The sequence below is a fragment of the Pseudophryne corroboree genome, chromosome 12, assembly GCF_028390025.1.
Source record: "Pseudophryne corroboree isolate aPseCor3 chromosome 12, aPseCor3.hap2, whole genome shotgun sequence".
Classification (NCBI taxonomy): Eukaryota; Metazoa; Chordata; class Amphibia; order Anura; family Myobatrachidae; genus Pseudophryne; species Pseudophryne corroboree.
In genome coordinates this window covers 121,554,946-121,573,103 of record NC_086455.1, presented here as the reverse complement: position 1 = coordinate 121,573,103, position 18,158 = coordinate 121,554,946, and the positions used below count along the sequence as shown (strand labels likewise).

Below are 18,158 nucleotides of genomic sequence, written 5' to 3'. Positions count from 1 at the left end.
CAGAATTGTATTATTTATTATTATATACCTACCACCTAACCGTGGTTTTTTTTTCATTCTTTATACCGTCATAGTGTCATCCTAATTGTTACGAGTATACTACTATCTCTTTATCAACCAGTGTACAGTGCGGTAGTTCACGGCTGTGGCTACCTCTGTGTCGGCACACGGCAGGCAGTCCGTCCGACCAGAATTGTATTATTTATTATTATATACCTACCACCTAACCGTGGTTTTTTTTTCATTCTTTATACCGTCATAGTGTCATCCTAATTGTTACGAGTATACTACTATCTCTTTATCAACCAGTGTACAGTGCGGTAGTTCACGGCTGTGGCTACCTCTGTGTCGGCACACGGCAGGCAGTCCGTCCGACCAGAATTGTATTATTTATTATTATATACCTACCACCTAACCGTGGTTTTTTTTTCATTCTTTATACCGTCATAGTGTCATCCTAATTGTTACGAGTATACTACTATCTCTTTATCAACCAGTGTACAGTGCGGTTTTTTTATACCGTGGTTTTTTTATACCGTGGTTTTTTTATACCGTGGTTTTTTTTATACCGTGGTTTTTTTATACCGTGGTTTTTTTATACCGTGGTTTTTATACCGTGGTTTTTTTATACCGTGGTTTTTTTATGCCGTGGTTTTTTTATACCGTGGTTTTTTTATACCACCTAACCGTGGCAGTCCGTCCATAATTGTATATATAGTATACTAGTATCCAATCCATCCATCTCCATTGTTTACCTGAGGTGCCTTTTAGTTCTGCCTATAAAATATGGAGAACAAAAAAGTTGAGGTTCCAAAATTAGGGAAAGATCAAGATCCACTTCCACCTCGTGCTGAAGCTGCTGCCACTAGTCATGGCCGAGACGATGAAATGCCAGCAACGTCGTCTGCCAAGGCCGATGCCCAATGTCATAGTACAGAGCATGTCAAATCCAAAACACCAAATATCAGAAAAAAAAAGACTCCAAAACCTAAAATAAAATTGTCGGAGGAGAAGCGTAAACTTGCCAATATGCCATTTACCACACGGAGTGGCAAGGAACGGCTGAGGCCCTGGCCTATGTTCATGGCTAGTGGTTCAGCTTCACATGAGGATGGAAGCACTCAGCCTCTCGCTAGAAAAATGAAACGACTCAAGCTGGCAAAAGCACAGCAAAGAACTGTGCGTTCTTCGAAATCCCAAATCCACAAGGAGAGTCCAATTGTGTCGGTTGCGATGCCTGACCTTCCCAACACTGGATGTGAAGAGCATGCGCCTTCCACCATTTGCACGCCCCCTGCAAGTGCTGGAAGGAGCACCCGCAGTCCAGTTCCTGATAGTGAGATTGAAGATGTCAGTGTTGAAGTCCACCAGGATGCGGAGGATATGGGTGTTGCTGGCGCTGGGGAGGAAATTGACCAGGAGGATTCTGATGGTGAGGTGGTTTGTTTAAGTCAGGCACCCGGGGAGACACCTGTTGTCCGTGGGAGGAATATGGCCGTTGACATGCCAGGAGAAAATACCAAAAAAATCAGCTCTTCGGTGTGGAGGTATTTCACCAGAAATGCGGACAACAGGTGTCAAGCCGTGTGCTCCCTTTGTCAAGCTGTAATAAGTAGGGGTAAGGACGTTAACCACCTCGGAACATCCTCCCTTATACGTCACCTGCAGCGCATTCATAATAAGTCAGTGACAAGTTCAAAAACTTTGGGTGACAGCGGAAGCACTCCACTGACCAGTAAATCCCTTCCTCTTGTAACCAAGCTCACGCAAACCACCCCACCAACTCCCTCAGTGTCAATTTCCTCCTTCCCCAGGAATGCCAATAGTCCTGCAGGCCATGTCACTGGCAATTCTGACGAGTCCTCTCCTGCCTGGGATTCCTCCGATGCATCCTTGCGTGTAACGCCTACTGCTGCTGGCGCTGCTGTTGTTGCTGCTGGGAGTCGATGGTCATCCCAGAGGGGAAGTCGTAAGACCACTTTTACTACTTCCACCAAGCAATTGACTGTCCAACAGTCATTTGCGAGGAAGATTAAATATCACAGCAGTCATCCTACTGCAAAGCGGATAACTGAGGCCTTGACATCCTGGGTGGTGAGAAACGTGGTTCCGGTATCCATCATTACTGCAGAGCCAACTAGAGACTTGTTGGAGGTACTGTGTCCCCGGTACCAAATACCATCTAGGTTCCATTTCTCTAGGGTTGCGATACCGAAAATGTACACAGACCTCAGAAAAAGAGTCACCAGTGTCCTAAAAAATGCAGCTGTACCCAATGTCCACTTAACCACGGACATGTGGACAAGTGGAGCAGGGCAGGGTCAGGACTATATGACTGTGACAGCCCACTGGGTAGATGTATGGACTCCCGCCGCAAGAACAGCAGCGGCGGCACCAGTAGCAGCATCTCGCAAACGCCAACTCGTTCCTAGGCAGGCTACGCTTTGTATCACCGGTTTCCAGAATACGCACACAGCTGAAAACCTCTTACGGCAACTGAGGAAGATCATCGCGGAATGGCTTACCCCAATTGGACTCTCCTGTGGATTTGTGGCATCGGACAACGCCAGCAATATTGTGCGTGCATTACATCTGGGCAAATTCCAGCACGTCCCATGTTTTGCACATACCTTGAATTTGGTGGTGCAGAATTTTTTAAAAAACGACAGGGGCGTGCAAGAGATGCTGGCGGTGGCCAGAAAAATTGCGGGACACTTTCGGCGTACAGGCAGCACGTACAGAAGACTGGAGCACCACCAAAAACGCCTGAACCTGCCCTGCCATCATCTGAAGCAGGAGGTGGTAACGAGGTGGAATTCAACCCTCTATATGCTTCAGAGGTTGGAGGAGCAGCAAAAGGCCATTCAAGCCTATACAACTGACCACGATATAGGAGGTGGAATGCACCTGTCTCAAGCGCAGTGGAGAATGATTTCAACGTTGTGCAAAGTTCTGATGCCCTTTGAACTTGCCACACGTGAAGTCAGTTCAGACACTGCCAGCCTGAGTCAGGTCATTCCCCTCATCAGGCTTTTGCAGAAGAAGCTGGAGACATTGAAGGAGGAGCTAAGACAGAGCGATTCCGCTAGGCATGTGGGACTTGTGGATGGAGCCCTTAATTCGCTTAACAAGGATTCACGGGTGGTCAATCTGTTGAAATCAGAGCACTACATTTTGGCCACCGTGCTCGATCCTAGATTTAAAACCTACCTTGGATCTCTCTTTCCGGCGCACACAAGTCTGCTGGGTTTAAAAGACCTGCTGGTGAGAAAATTGTCAAGTCAAGCGGAACGCGACCTGTCAACATCTCCTCCTTCACATTCTCCCGCAACTGGGGGTGCGAGGAAAAGGCTCAGAATTCCGAGCCCACCCGCTGGCGGTGATGCAGGGCAGTCTGGAGCGACTGCTGATGCTGACATCTGGTCCGGACTGAAGGACCTGACAACCATTACGGACATGTCGTCTACTGTCACTGCATATGATTCTATCACCATTGATAGAATGGTGGAGGATTATATGAGTGACCGCATCCAAGTAGGCACGTCACACAGTCCGTACTTATACTGGCAGGAAAAAGAGGCAATTTGGAGGCCCTTGCACAAACTGGCTTTATTCTACCTAAGTTGCCCTCCCACAAGTGTGTACTCCGAAAGAGTGTTTAGTGCCGCCGCTCACCTTGTCAGCAATCGGCGTACGAGGTTACATCCAGAAAATGTGGAGAAGATGATGTTCATTAAAATGAATTATAATCAATTCCTCCGCGGAGACATTGACCAGCAGCAATTGCCTCCACAAAGTACACAGGGAGCTGACATGGTGGATTCCAGTGGGGACGAATTGATAATCTGTGAGGAGGGGGATGTACACGGTGATATATCGGAGGATGATGATGAGGTGGACATCTTGCCTCTGTAGAGCCAGTTTGTGCAAGGAGAGATTAATTGCTTCTTTTTGGGTGGGGGTCCAAACCAACCCGTCATTTCAGTCACAGTCGTGTGGCAGACCCTGTCACTGAAATGATGGGTTGGTTAAAGTGTGCATGTCCTGTTTTGTTTAGTTACAACATAAGGGTGGGTGGGAAGGGCCCAAGGACAATTCCATCTTGCACCTCTTTTTTCTTTTATTTTTCTTTGCGTCATGTGCTGTTTGGGGAGGGTTTTTTGGAAGGGACATCCTGCGTGACACTGCAGTGCCACTCCTAGATGGGCCCGGTGTTTGTGTCGGCCACTAGGGTCGCTTATCTTTCTCACACAGTCAGCTACCTCATTGCGCCTCTTTTTTTCTTTGCGTCATGTGCTGTTTGGGGAGGGTTTTTTGGAAGGGACATCCTGCGTGACACTGCAGTGCCACTCCTAGATGGGCACGGTGTTTGTGTCGGCCACTAGGGTCGCTTATCTTTCTCACACACACAGTCAGCTACCTCATTGTGCCTCTTTTTTTCTTTGCGTCATGTGCTGTTTGGGGAGGGTTTTTTGGAAGGGACATCCTGCGTGACACTGCAGTGCCACTCCTAGATGGGCCCGGTGTTTGTGTCGGCCACTAGGGTCGCTTATCTTTCTCACACACACAGTCAGCTACCTCATTGTGCCTCTTTTTTTCTTTGCGTCATGTGCTGTTTGGGGAGGGTTTTTTGGAAGGGACATCCTGCGTGACACTGCAGTGCCACTCCTAGATGGGCCCGGTGTTTGTGTCGGCCACTAGGGTCGCTTATCTTTCTCACACAGTCAGCTACCTCATTGCGCCTCTTTTTTTCTTTGCGTCATGTGCTGTTTGGGGAGGGTTTTTTGGAAGGGACATCCTGCGTGACACTGCAGTGCCACTCCTAGATGGGCCCGGTGTTTGTGTCGGCCACTAGGGTCGCTTATCTTTCTCACACAGTCAGCTACCTCATTGCGCCTCTTTTTTTCTTTGCGTCATGTGCTGTTTGGGGAGGGTTTTTTGGAAGGGACATCCTGCGTGACACTGCAGTGCCACTCCTAGATGGGCACGGTGTTTGTGTCGGCCACTAGGGTCGCTTATCTTTCTCACACACACAGTCAGCTACCTCATTGTGCCTCTTTTTTTCTTTGCGTCATGTGCTGTTTGGGGAGGGTTTTTTGGAAGGGACATCCTGCGTGACACTGCAGTGCCACTCCTAGATGGGCACGGTGTTTGTGTCGGCCACTAGGGTCGCTTATCTTACTCACACAGCGACCTCGGTGCAAATTTTAGGACTAAAAATAATATTGTGAGGTGTGAGGTGTTCAGAATAGGCTGAAAATGAGTGGAAATTATGTTTTTTGAGGTTAATAATACTTTGGGATTAAAATTACCCCCAAATTCTATGATTTAAGCTGTTTTTTAGTGTTTTTTGAAAAAAACACCCGAATCCAAAACACACCCGAATCCGACAAAAAAAACCCGGTGAGGTTTTGCCAAAACGCGGTCGAACCCAAAACACGGCCGCGGAACCGAACCCAAAACCAAAACACAAAACCCGAAAAATTTCCGGCGCTCATCACTAGCCTAAACCTCAATTTGCGGGGATACTTACAGTCAGGATGGTGCCTGTAGAGATTCCGGCATCGGGATCTTCCTACCCATTCAGAGTTCTGATGGGTGTAGGGATTTCGACTGCCAGGATCTTGATCACACCATATAAATATAATAATGAAATATATAATATAATAATAATAATTTTTTTTTTGTTAAACGTATCCCGTATCCAAATATTCCGAAATACGGATTTTTTTGAGTGAGATTGTGCCATCAGAAAACAAAGATTTCACTATGTAAACAATCTTTGTTTAATACACAAAGTTATTAAAAATATTGTATTAAATGACCTTCAAGATGTGTGTATAAGGTGTAAATGAAACATAAATGAATTGTGTGAATGTACACACACACTTTTTTTTTAATGCACAATGCTAAAATTACCTTCAGATTGTGTGTATAAGGTGTAAGTGAAACAAATGTATTCTGTGCTTAGACTTGGGTCCCATTTCCAAGATATCTCATTATGGTATGCAATTATTCCAAAATACCTATGGTCACAAGCGTTTTGGATAAGGGATACTCAACGTGTGTGTGTGTGTGTGTGTGTGTGTGTGTGTGTGTGTGTGTGTGTGTGTGTGAATAAAAAATAAATGTGTGTGTGTTCAAAACATGTGACTGTTCCAGTTCTTAAAAGCAACTGTATCTGTATAGTATCATCATCAAATGTTCTATATTAAGCATGTACTGACCAATTTCTGTGAAATATCCTGCATTAGGCAGTTAATACATAGGCATACCTCCCACCATGACACCTCTCCAGGAGGGACAAAATGCTCTGTTCCTGGACTTCCCCCTTAAGGTATGATTGTCATCACCTGTGGTGAAACACTTTTCTCATCCATTAACTAGTTCTACACAGGTGATGGTAATCAAATGAAGAGGCAAGTGCTGGAGCAGAGCATTTTGCCTGAAATGGGTCATGTTGGGGAGGTATGCGTAGAAAACTGCAGTTGCAACATAATCATTTGGTTAAAAAAAAAATGTAGAAATAGGTGCTGGGGGGATTTATCCAAGCATGAAGAGAATAAAGTGCAGAGATAAAGCACTAAGTAATCAGCTTCTAACTCTCACTTTACAGGCTGTGTTTGAAAACTGACAGTTTGGAGCTGATAGTTTAGTGTTTTTTTTCTCTCTCCACTTTCTCTCTCCAAGTTTTGATAAATACCCCCCATAGTGAGGTTGTTGTATGGTTGGCTCCATCCATGTGTATACATGTAGTCATTTCTAGACACGGACATTAAGTAATGACCCAAATTACTTAATATAAATTAATTTTTTCATGCTTAGATTTGTTTTCTAAAGTGCTCCCATTGTGCGTGAGAGACCTACAGGTGTATATTTATGGGTCAGACTTCGATATCCAGACAGGAGCACAACACCCCGAAGCACAACATTATCATTCACCACCAATTTTATTGCAGGTATTGCAAAACTCCCAAAACATCTACAGATAATATGGCGCTAATTACATGTGCTAAACACCTTTTTAGAAACAAAATAAATAAAAATGTAGTGAAATGTTCTCAGCAATACTTATGAATGTAGAAAACTGGAAGAATGTGTAGAATATATTACACAATACTTACCTGTAAGCTAGATCTTCAAATGGATAAAACTTTCAGTTGCAGGACTGCACCAGTAACCTACATGTAACGTGGGTGTCATGGACACCCACGAGTGGGAATAGCCCCTGTTAGCTGGGATTCCGGCTGTCTGCATTGTCAATGACCGGGATTCCGGCATTTGTATCCTGACTGCTGGAATCCCGACTGCCGGCAGTGTAACCGCATCTCCATGTAACATATACATTACGTCACTGCTGGCTATGCCCCCATTTGGGCTGGTCTGCAGGGCCGTCTTTACATATGGGCTCAATGGGCTCTTTCCCAAGGGCCCCACGAGTATAAGGGCCCTAGGCTGATAGCTGAGGTTCCCCTCTTTCCAGGGGTACCAGATTTTTGAAAATCGGACCTGGGGAACCAGAGATATCTTACTTCAAAGCAGTGGTCCCTATCTAAACCTGTTAATTGCTCTTCCCAGACAGATAACTCAGGTTCTGTCTTACTTTGAGTTTGTCTGAGGGAATAATCCAAATGCTGGGACTCTCCCCTCTCGGTTGACACTGTCAGCCTGTCTCAACCTTGCCAAGAACCAGAGATATCCGCCTTCCAGCAGCCGGTCCCTGCTCAAGCTCCACACGCCTGGGATGCGGTTTTATATATTTATCTAAGGATTGCTCTGGCTCCTGAACTCTTATCCCCAAGTCCCCAGTACCTCCTGAAAGGTGGGACTTTCTAGTTTTTTTTTTTTTATCCCACTGAAAACTAAGTAATCTTTATCCAGGAACTGGAGATGGCTACAGTCAGGCAAGCTGTCCTCCCACTGGAAAAATAGGATTTTAATACCTACCGGTAAATCCTTTTCTCCTAGTCTGTAGAGTATGCTGGGGACTCCAAAAGGACCATGGGGTATAGATGGGATCCGCAGGAGACATGGGCACACTATAAGACTTTGAATGGGTGTGAACTGGCTCCTTCCTCTATGCCCCTCCTCCAGACTTCAGTTATAGGAACTGTGCCCAGGGAGACGGACATTTCGAGGAAAAGGATTTTTGTTAACCAAGGGTGAGAAATACACCAGCTCACACCACAACACACCGTACAACATGGCTTTCATGCAATACCAGTTAACAGTCTGAACTAAAAACAGCAACAAGCTGAATATAACCGATACACAACCGTCGTGTAACAGAAAACAATGATTATCAATACAACTGCAAATAACAGTCCGCACTGGGACGGGCGCCCAGCATCCTCTGCGGACTAGGAGAAAAGGATTTACCGGTAGGTATTAAAATCCTATTTTCTCTTACATCCTAGAGGATGCTGGGGACTCCAAAAGGACCATGGGGTCTATACCAAAGCTGATATCCCGTGGGTTAATCTGAGCACCAATAGATTGAAAGGTTTGTTGCCTAATGTGGTGTTGATCCACCTTCTGTATAGATGTCTAACAGTGGTGTCACCATAGGCATTTTAATGCAGCGGATTAGACAAGAGTGTATAGTCTGCTGAGTTGATAGGAAATTAGTGATGACCAACAGATAGTGGTTTAAGTCATGAAGAGGTGGTGTTGAGACGCCGCAAGTTTGTGGGAAAGTACACCTGTAAAACTTGGGAGGATCGTTCTGTTCGTTTTAATGAAAGAAGACAAAAGGGAAATAAGGTTGAAGATTAAGGGAATGTTCCTGCTGCTTTCCAACCGAGTTTACTGCACCTGGTGTTCCTTGGCAGTCTCCCAAACAAGTACTGACCAGGCCTTCCAGAGCACAGATGTGCAGGAGTGTAAGGAAAGAAAATAATAGCAATAAAGGCCAATATGGCATTATTTGCTATTATTTTCTTTCCTTACACTCCTGCACATCTGTGCCCATGTGCTCTCTCATCCAGTTCTTCTCACCACGGTGGTGGTGACCAATTTCTGCGGAAGCCCCAGCTCTGGACAGCAGAATCACATCTCTGTTTACTAGGAATAAGTACTCACTCATCCACCTGTTTACGGCCATACTCCACAGGAGATGCCTACTCTCGTCTGATCTTGGAAGCTAAGCTCTGGAAGGCCTGGTCAGTACTTGTTTGGGAGACTGCCAAGGAACACCAGGTGCAGTAAACTTGGTTGGAAAGCAGCAGGAACATTCCCTTACTCTTCAACCTTATTTCCCTTTTTTCTTCTTTCATTAGAACTAACAGAACGATCCTCCCAAGTTTTACAGGTGTACTTTCCCACAAACTTGCTGTGTCTCAACACCACCTCTTCATGACTTAAACCACTATCTGTTGGTCATCACTAATTTCCTACCAACTCAGCAGATTATACACTCTTGTCTAATCCGCTGCATTAAAATGCCTATGGTGACACCACTGTTAGACATCTATACAGAAGGTGGATCAACACCACATTAGGCAACAAACCTTTCAATCTATTGGTGCTCAGATTAACCCACGGGATATCACCTTAGGAGACTTTGGCTATCCACTCATTGTCAGTGGACATATGTTAAGCCACTCCTGTGACTATATATAATACATTTTCACCTTGGCAGTATTTACTGTTAATTAATCTTATACAATTCTGGTATTAATATTTTTATTTAAAAATACTTGATATTGATTGTCACACTTTATCTTATATGATCCTAAATAGAGGTTTATTTTTATTGTCTAATTTTTTCATAAAGAGTGCCCCAGCACAGAGTCTTTCTTTTTTCCTCCTTAATTTTCAATGTAAACCCACTAACTCTGGGAGCACCACCGATGGCATATTTACACATCAGTGTTACATTTCCGATGTCAGTCACGGACACATTTCCTCATAATAAGGTCTTGTCTGTTATTATTTACCAGTGCGGAACATCCTCTTTTTTTTTTTCTTTTTGCGTCTATACCAAAGCTCCAGACTGGGCGGGAGAGTGCGGACGACTCTGCAGCACCGATTGAGCAAACATGAGGTCCTCATCAGCCAGGGTATCAAACTTATAGAGCTTGGCAAAAGTGTTTGAACCTGACCATGTAGCTGCTCGGCAAAGTTGAAGCGCCGAGACTCCTCGGCAGCCGCCCAAGATGAGCCCACCTTCCTGGTAGAATGGGCTTTCACTGACTTCGGCAACGGCAGTCCAGCCATAGAATGAGCATGCTGAATCGTATTACAGATCCAGCGTGCAATAGTCTGCTTGGAAGCAGGAGCCCCAATTTTGTTGGGAGCATATAGGACAAACAGAGCCTCTGATTTCCTAATTTGAGCTGTTCTGGCGACATAAATTCTCAAAGCTCTTACGACATCGAGAGATTTTGGCACCGCCACGGCCTCCGTAGCCACAGGCACAACAATAGGTTGGTTTATGTGAAACGAAGAAACCACCTTCGGCAGAAATTGTTGACGAGTCCTCAATTCCGCTCTATCCACATGGAAGATCAAATAGGGGCTCTTGTGAGACAAAGCCGCCAATTCCGACACCCGTCTTGCGGACGCCAAGGCCAAAAGCATGACCACTTTCCAAGTGAGAAATTTCAACTCAACCTTTCGCAAAGGTTCAAACCAGTGAGAGATAAGAAATTGCAACACCACGTCAAGGTGCCACGGGTGGCACAAACGGAGGATGGATGTGCAGCACTCCCTTCACGAAAGTCTGAACCTCTGGAAGGGCGGCCAATTCTTTTTGAAAGAAAATAGATAAAGCCGAAATCTGCACTTTAATGGAACATAATTTCAGGCCTGCCTCCACGCCTGCCTGCAAAAAATGGAGGAAACGACCCAGCTGAAACTCCTCCGTAGGAGCTTTCTTGGCTTCACACCAAGACGCATACTTTCTCCAAATACGGTGATAATGCTTCGCTGTGACCTCCTTTCTAGCCCTAAGGAGAGTGGGGATGACTTCCCTGGAAATACCCTTACGAGCTAGGATTTGGCGTTCAACCTCCATGCCGTAAAACACAGCCGCGGTAAGTCCTGGAAGACGCACGGCCCCTGCAGTAACAGATCTTCTTGAGAGGAAGAGGCCAGGGATCTTCTATGAGCAATTCCTGAAGATCCAGATACCAGGCCCTCCGTGGCCAATCTGGAACGATGAGTACCACCTGAACCCTTGTTCTTCTTATGATCCTCAACACTTCTGGAATGAGTGGAAGTGGAGGGAACACATGTACCGACTGAAACACCCACGGAGTTAGCAGGGCATCCACTGCACTGGCTTGAGGGTCCCTTGACCTGGAACAATATCTCGGAAGCTTCTTGTTGAGGCGAGACGCCATCATGTCTATTTGAGGAATTCCCCAACGAATTGTCACCTCTGCAAAAACCTCTTGATGAAGACCCCACTCTCCTGGATGGAGATCGTGTCTGCTGAGGAAGTCTGCTTCCCAGTCGTCCACGCCCGGAAGGAAGACCGCTGACAGAGCGCTCACATGCTTTTCTGCCCAGCGGAGAACTTTTGTGGTCTCCGCCATCGCCGCTCTGCGTTCCACCCTGGCGGTTTATGTACGCCACCGCTGTTACGTTGTCCGACTGAATCAGGACAGGTAGACCTCGAAGAAAGCGTTCCGCTTGCAGAAGGCCGTTGTAAATTGCTCTTAATTCCAGAACGTTTATGTGCAGACAAGCTTCCTGGCTTGACCATTTTCCCTGGAAATTTCTTCCTTGTGTGACTGCTCCCGAGCCTCGGAGACTTGCATCCGTGGTCAGCAGGACCCAATCCTGGATCCCGAATCTGCGTCCCTCTAGGAGGTGAGAACTTTGAAGCCACCACAGGAGATATATTCTGGTCCTGGAAGATAAACTTATTTTCCGGTGCATGTGCAGGTGAGACCCGGACCAATTGTCCAACAGGTCCCACTGAAATACCCGGGCATGAAACCTGCCAAACGGAATGGCTTCGTAAGCTGCAACCATCTTGCCCAGCACCTGAGTGCATTGATGAATCGATACCCGTGCCGGTTTCAGAATCTCCTTGACCATGGTCTGGATTTCCAGAGCTTTTTCCGCTGGGAGAAATACTTTCTGCAGTTCTGTGTCCAGGATCATGCCCAGGAAAGACAGCCGAGTTGTCGGAATCAACTGTGATTTTGGCAAATTTAGAATCCAACCATGTTGTTGCAGAATCGTCGGGGAGAGTGCCACGTTTCTTAGCAACTGCTCCTTTGATCTCGCCTTTAGCAGGAGATCGTCCAAGTACGGGATAATTGTGACCCCCTGCTTGCGTAGGAGTACCATCATTTCCTCCATTACTTTGGTGAAGACCCTCGGGGCCGTGGAAAGACCAAACGGCAATGTCTGAAATTGGTAATGACAATCCTGCACCGCAAACCTCAGGAAAGCTTGATGTGGAGGATATATTGGGACAAGTAAGTAGGCATCTTTTATGTCGACTGATGCCATAAAATCCCCCCCTTCCAGACTGGAGATCACTGCTCGAAGAGATTCCATCTTGAACTTGAAAGTTTTCAAATACAGATTGAGGGATTTTAGGTTCAGGATTGGTCTGACTGAGCCGTCTGGCATCGGTACGACAAAGAGGCTCGAATAAAACCCTTCTCCCCGTTGACGCAGCTTTTGTATCGCAGCACTCACTACTTCCATATCTGGAATAGAAACTGGCAAGGCTGATTTGAAAAGTCGGTAGGGGGGGCACCTCCTGAAACTCCAAATTGTACCCTTGGGACACTATGGCTAACACCCAAGGATCCAGGCCCGAGTGAAACCAGACTTGACTGAAGAGTCGGAGACGCGCCCCCCACTGGTACGGACTCCCGTAGAGGAGCCCCAGCATCATGCGGTGGACTTGGCAGAAGCCGGGAAGGACTTCTGGTCCTGGGAGCCTGGCACAGCAGGCGACCTTTTCCTCCTTCCTCTACCTTTTAGAGGCAAGGAAGGACGACCCTCTTCCTTTTTTGTATTTATTAGGCCGAAAGGACTGCATCTGATAATGGGGTGTCTTTTTCTGTTGTGCAGGAAGAAAAGATGACTTACCCGCTGTAGCGGTAGACACCAGGTCAGCGAGACCGTCGCCAAACAAGACACTACCTTTATATGGGAGAGCTTCCATAGCTTTCTTAGAGTCGGCATCAGCATTCCATTGATGAATCCACAGTGCTCTCCTGGCCGAGACTGCCATGGCATTGGCCCTTGATCCCAAGAGGCCAATATCCCTCGCCGCATCCCTCGCCGCAACCGAGAGTCAAAAGAATGTTATCCCTATCCATGGTATCCATGTCAGATGCCAAATTATCTGCCCACTTAACAATAGCACTACTCACCCATGCCGACGCCACGGCAGGTCTGAGCAGTGCACCCGTAGTGACATAAATGGATTTTAAGGTCGTTTCCTGCTTACGATCCGCAGGGTCCTTAAGGGCAGCAGTGTCAGGAGAAGCGTCCCCTTCTTGGACAGTCGTGATAGAGCCTTGTCCACATTGGGAGTTGACTCCCACTTTTCCCTGTCGTCAGAGGGGAAAGGATATGCCATCAGAATTCTCTTGGGAATCTGCCACCTTTTAGCAGGAGATTCCCAAGCTTTTTCACAAAGAGTGTTCAGTTCATGAGAGGGGGGGAAACTTCACCTCAGGCTTTTTTCCCTTATACAAACAAACCCTTGTATCTGGAACAGCAGGTACTTCAGAAATATGTAAAACATCTTTAATTGCCACAATCATGTACTGAATACTCAATTTTGGACAGTCGTGATAGAGCCTTGTCCACATTGGGAGTTGACTCCCACTTTTCCCTGTCGTCAGAGGGGAAAGGATATGCCATCAGAATTCTCTTGGGAATCTGCCACCTTTTAGCAGGAGATTCCCAAGCTTTTTCACAAAGAGTGTTCAGTTCATGAGAGGGGGGGAAACTTCACCTCAGGCTTTTTTCCCTTATACAAACAAACCCTTGTATCTGGAACAGCAGGTACTTCAGAAATATGTAAAACATCTTTAATTGCCACAATCATGTACTGAATACTCAATTTTGGATGTAAACTGGCCTCAATATAGTCGACACTGGAATCAGTATCCGCCATCTGGGTAAATGAACGCTTTTGTGACCCTGAGGGGGCCTTTACCTGAGACAAGGCGTCCTCCATGGATTTTCTCCACGTCTGTGTCTGAGAATCAGATTTATCCAGTCTTTTAGGCAATAACGCCACATTTGCATTCAGTGTACTCAACATATTCACCCAATCAACAGTTGGCGGTGCCGACAGAGTCACTCCTAACTCCTTATCTGTGCCCCCAGCAACTTCCTCCGGAGAGGAGCACTCAGCCTCAGACATGTCGACACACCCGTACCGACACGCACAAACACACTGGCTATAGGGGACAGACCCACAGGGAAGCCTGTTAGAGAAACACAGAGGGAGTTTACCAGCTCACACCCCAGCGCCTATTCCAGTACTGAGATCAAATATCAGATGTCTGCGCTGTTTATAAAAAGGGTTAATAGCACCAAATTACTGTAACCCCAAGCCCTCCCCCCCCCCCCCCCCCTGTTTTGCTCCCTGTTACTTGTTCAGGAGAGTAGAGGTCCGGGCCAGCGTCTCTGCAGCCTGTGAAGAGAAAATGGCGCTGGTAAGCTGTGAGGGCTAAGCCACGCCCCCTCACCGGTGCGCTGTAGTCCCGCTCAAAATTCAAATATTTATACTTGCGGGTGCTATATTTAGTGCCTAGGCACTTATAATATATATATTTGTGCCAGTTTTATCCTCCAGTAATCATACTGCCCAGGGCGCCCCCCCTGCACCCTGCAAGTGCCGTCTGAAGTGTGCGTGGGAGCATGGCGCGCAGCGCGACCGCTGCGTGGTACCTCGTTACTGAAGTCTTCTGCTGTCACTGAGGTCTTCTGTACTTCTTTATACTCACCCGGCTTCTTTCTTCTGGCTTCTGTGAGGGGGTTGACGGCGCGGCTTCGGGAACAAGCAGCTAGTTGCACCAAGTGATCGAACCCTCTGGAGCTTATGGTGTCCAGTAGCCTAAGAAGCAGAGCCTTTGAACTCAGAAGAAGTAGGTCTGCTTCTCTCCCCTCGCTCCCACGAAGCAGGGAGCCTGTAGCCAGCAGGTCTCCCTGAAAATAAAAAACCTAACATAAAGTCTTTTCAGAGAAACTCAGGAGAGCTCCCCTAGTGTGTGTCCAGTCTCTCTAGGCACAGAATCTAACGGAGGTCTGGAGGAGGGGCATAGAGGGAGGAGGCAGTTCACATCCATTCAAAGTATTATAGTGTGCCCATGTCTCCTGCGGATCTCGTCTATACCCCATGGTCCTTTTGGAGTCCCCAGCATCCTCTAGGACGTAAGAGAAATTATTAATATTAAGCCCACTCCACTATCCACCCCTCCCCTGTGTATTATTCACCCCCTACCACCATGGAAGTCATGTACCAGGGCCCCTTCATTCAGCCCAATGCCCCCTTCTACAGTATAGTGTTCTGCCTCCCGTCCCATCTCCCACCATCTGTGCAGTAAAGGAGTAATTATCAGAAATTACTGGTCCAGGTCCTACATGCTGAGAAGAAGATAAAACACCCCCTACCACCTGCGGGACATCAAAACTGACGCTGATAGCACCCCCCCGCTACTACCGCTGGAGAATGAGTAGGGGCCCCAGTGCGCTGATTTGCCCAGGGGCCTACACTGCTGTTAAGACGGCCCTGCTGGTCCATATGCCTTCAGTACCACAATTAATTACCTGCAACCCCCCTCCCAATAAATAATTTCATTTGGTTCTCGATCAGCATCCCGTGGCACGTAGTTTAGGAAACACCGCCATAAAAGTATTCTAACTATGAATAATCTACATATTGGTGTAGGTTTTCCAAATAGTTTCACTTTTATGTGAGGATCTTGTCTTAGGTTTCCAACATAGGGGGTCATTCTCACCTGATCGCTCGCTGCAGTTCGTCGCAGCGATCAGGTCAGAACTGCGCATGCGCTGGCACCGCAGTGCGCCGGCGCATGGCTGATGGCTGTCGTTGCCTGGCGATCGCCTCTGCCTGATTGACAGGCAGAGGCGGTCACTGGGCAGAAGGGGGCGGCACGGCCGCCAGTTTGTGGGTGCTGTCCGGCCAATGCAGGCGTGGGGGCAGGCCACAGCGGCTGCGTGATGACACACTCAGCCGCTGTGACCCGGGCAGCGACGAGTAACTCCCGGCCAGCCGCAGGAGCTGCACTGGCTGGGAATTACTCTTCAAGTACAAAAGCATTGCACTTTTGTACTTGTGCAAGGGGGGGGGAGGTGCTGGCCTGACATGCGAGGCGAACTAGCCCTGTGCTGGACGTCCCCCCGCATGTCTGTGTTCCTGATCGTAGCTGTGCTAAATTTAGCACAGCTACGATCAAGTCGGAATCACCCCCATGGTCAGCATTGGTAGCCAAGGCACCGAACATGGCAGGTTGAGGCCAACTCCAATCAGAGTTGTATTAACGTCTGGGTTCCAGGCATAGCTGCCATATACAGATGATAATTAGCACAAATGTGTGGGGGCTTTAAGAGACAAGTCAACAAACAAATTTATTTTTATTTTTTGTTGTATATTATATTCTGTTATACCGTATAACAGAATATAATTGTGCATTTTTTTTCTTTTCTTACTTTGTCATAGTTTGCTACAGGTGTCCTGCTGCATTGGTCTGTGTGCTGGGGATAACAGTGACATTAAGATTGGTTCGTAATGCAGACAACTGCTTGTCTGGTGTCTTGTAATGCCTATCTGAGGTTATTGAAATCTCTATGGAGTTGGATGGGTATTAGCAGTTGTGTATAATGGGTTGGTGGTGGTAGTAGTAGGATATGCAGAGTTAGATGTGTTGGTGGCAGTAGAGTATGATGGGTTGGCAGTAGTAGGGTATGCTGAGTTGGATGGGTTGGTGACAGTAGGGTATGCAAAGCTGGATGGGTTGGTAGCAGAGTAGGATGTGTTGGTGGCAGTAGCATATGCCGAGTTGGATGGGTTGGTGGCAGTAGGGCAGAGGTTCTCAAGTGTGGTCCTCAAGGCACCCAAACGGTCCAGGCTTTAAGTATGTCTATGCTTGCCCTCAAATGACTGAATTAGTACCTCAGTCAATTACTGCAGATTTAACATTCTGCGCTGAGCCATGGATATTCTTAAAACCTGGACCGTTGTGGTGCCTTGAGGGCCACGTTTGAGAACCTCTGCAGTAGGGTATGCTGAGTTCGATGTGTTGGTGGCAGAAAGGTATGTCGAGTTTCATGTATGATCTTTTTTAGAAATGTATCTAAAACCATCAGATAACTGCATCACTAAGACCGGAGAGTCCTATCATTACTCTCAATTGGTAGAGCAAACCAGATTACTTCAGGGCAGAGAAAATTTTTTTTTTTCAAATTCTCCTCTTTTCACAGGGCCTGATTCAGAGGTCAATGCAAAAAGCACAGCAGTTGCATCTTTGGACACAGCAGCTGTTCAAACATATGCTAATGTCATTCATAGACATAACAGGTCAGCCTTGCAGCACAGCCGATGTATAGCTGACCATCCCATATGCCCATGGCAGGAACTGTCAACAATGATGTCACGGCTGCGTGAGCAAATTCAAATGCCCGCCCAGTTGTGATATTTTTCCCAATATATCGAGCAGCCGGTAAGTGTGTATACAGTACCTACCAAACTGGCTGCTCTGTAGGAAGATCCAATGGCTACCGGATCTGTTGGCATAGTGTGTACCCAGTGTTAGTTTGGGCTATGAAAACCCCTATTGCTGATTTGACATAAGAAACTTGCTTGTTAGCCAAGTAATGGAAAGTGAAAAAGAATAAGATCCCTCCTGGATCCCACCCACATTATTAGAGAGGCAGGGATTTTATGATTCGATACCTGGCAAAATTCTCCCTGCACTTGCCACTGCCTGCCTGAATCTCCTGTGGGAGGGAGGTCCCAAAGTGGGCCGGTATGGCCAGATGTTTGACATCTTTTTCTGAATTCTTGCAGAAATGTGGTACAATGACGTTATCACATTGTACCCCCAAATTTGAAAGTCTGCTTTAAATTGATGTTTTTTCCATGGTCACCTAAAAAGAGCACAACTATATAATTAAAGGGAGGGTTAGAATTAGGGTTAAAATATTTC

The 18,158-nt window shown here is 46.8% G+C and overlaps 1 protein-coding gene and 1 pseudogene across 2 annotated transcripts in view; both read left to right on the top strand.

Moving 5' to 3' along the window:
• The window catches only part of TBPL2 (TATA-box binding protein like 2), a 45,244-nt gene that overhangs the window by 4,977 nt on the left and 22,109 nt on the right, over positions 1 to 18,158 (top strand). The window lies entirely within an intron of this gene.
• LOC134981814 (5S ribosomal RNA) lies at positions 9,092 to 9,210 on the top strand (annotated as a pseudogene).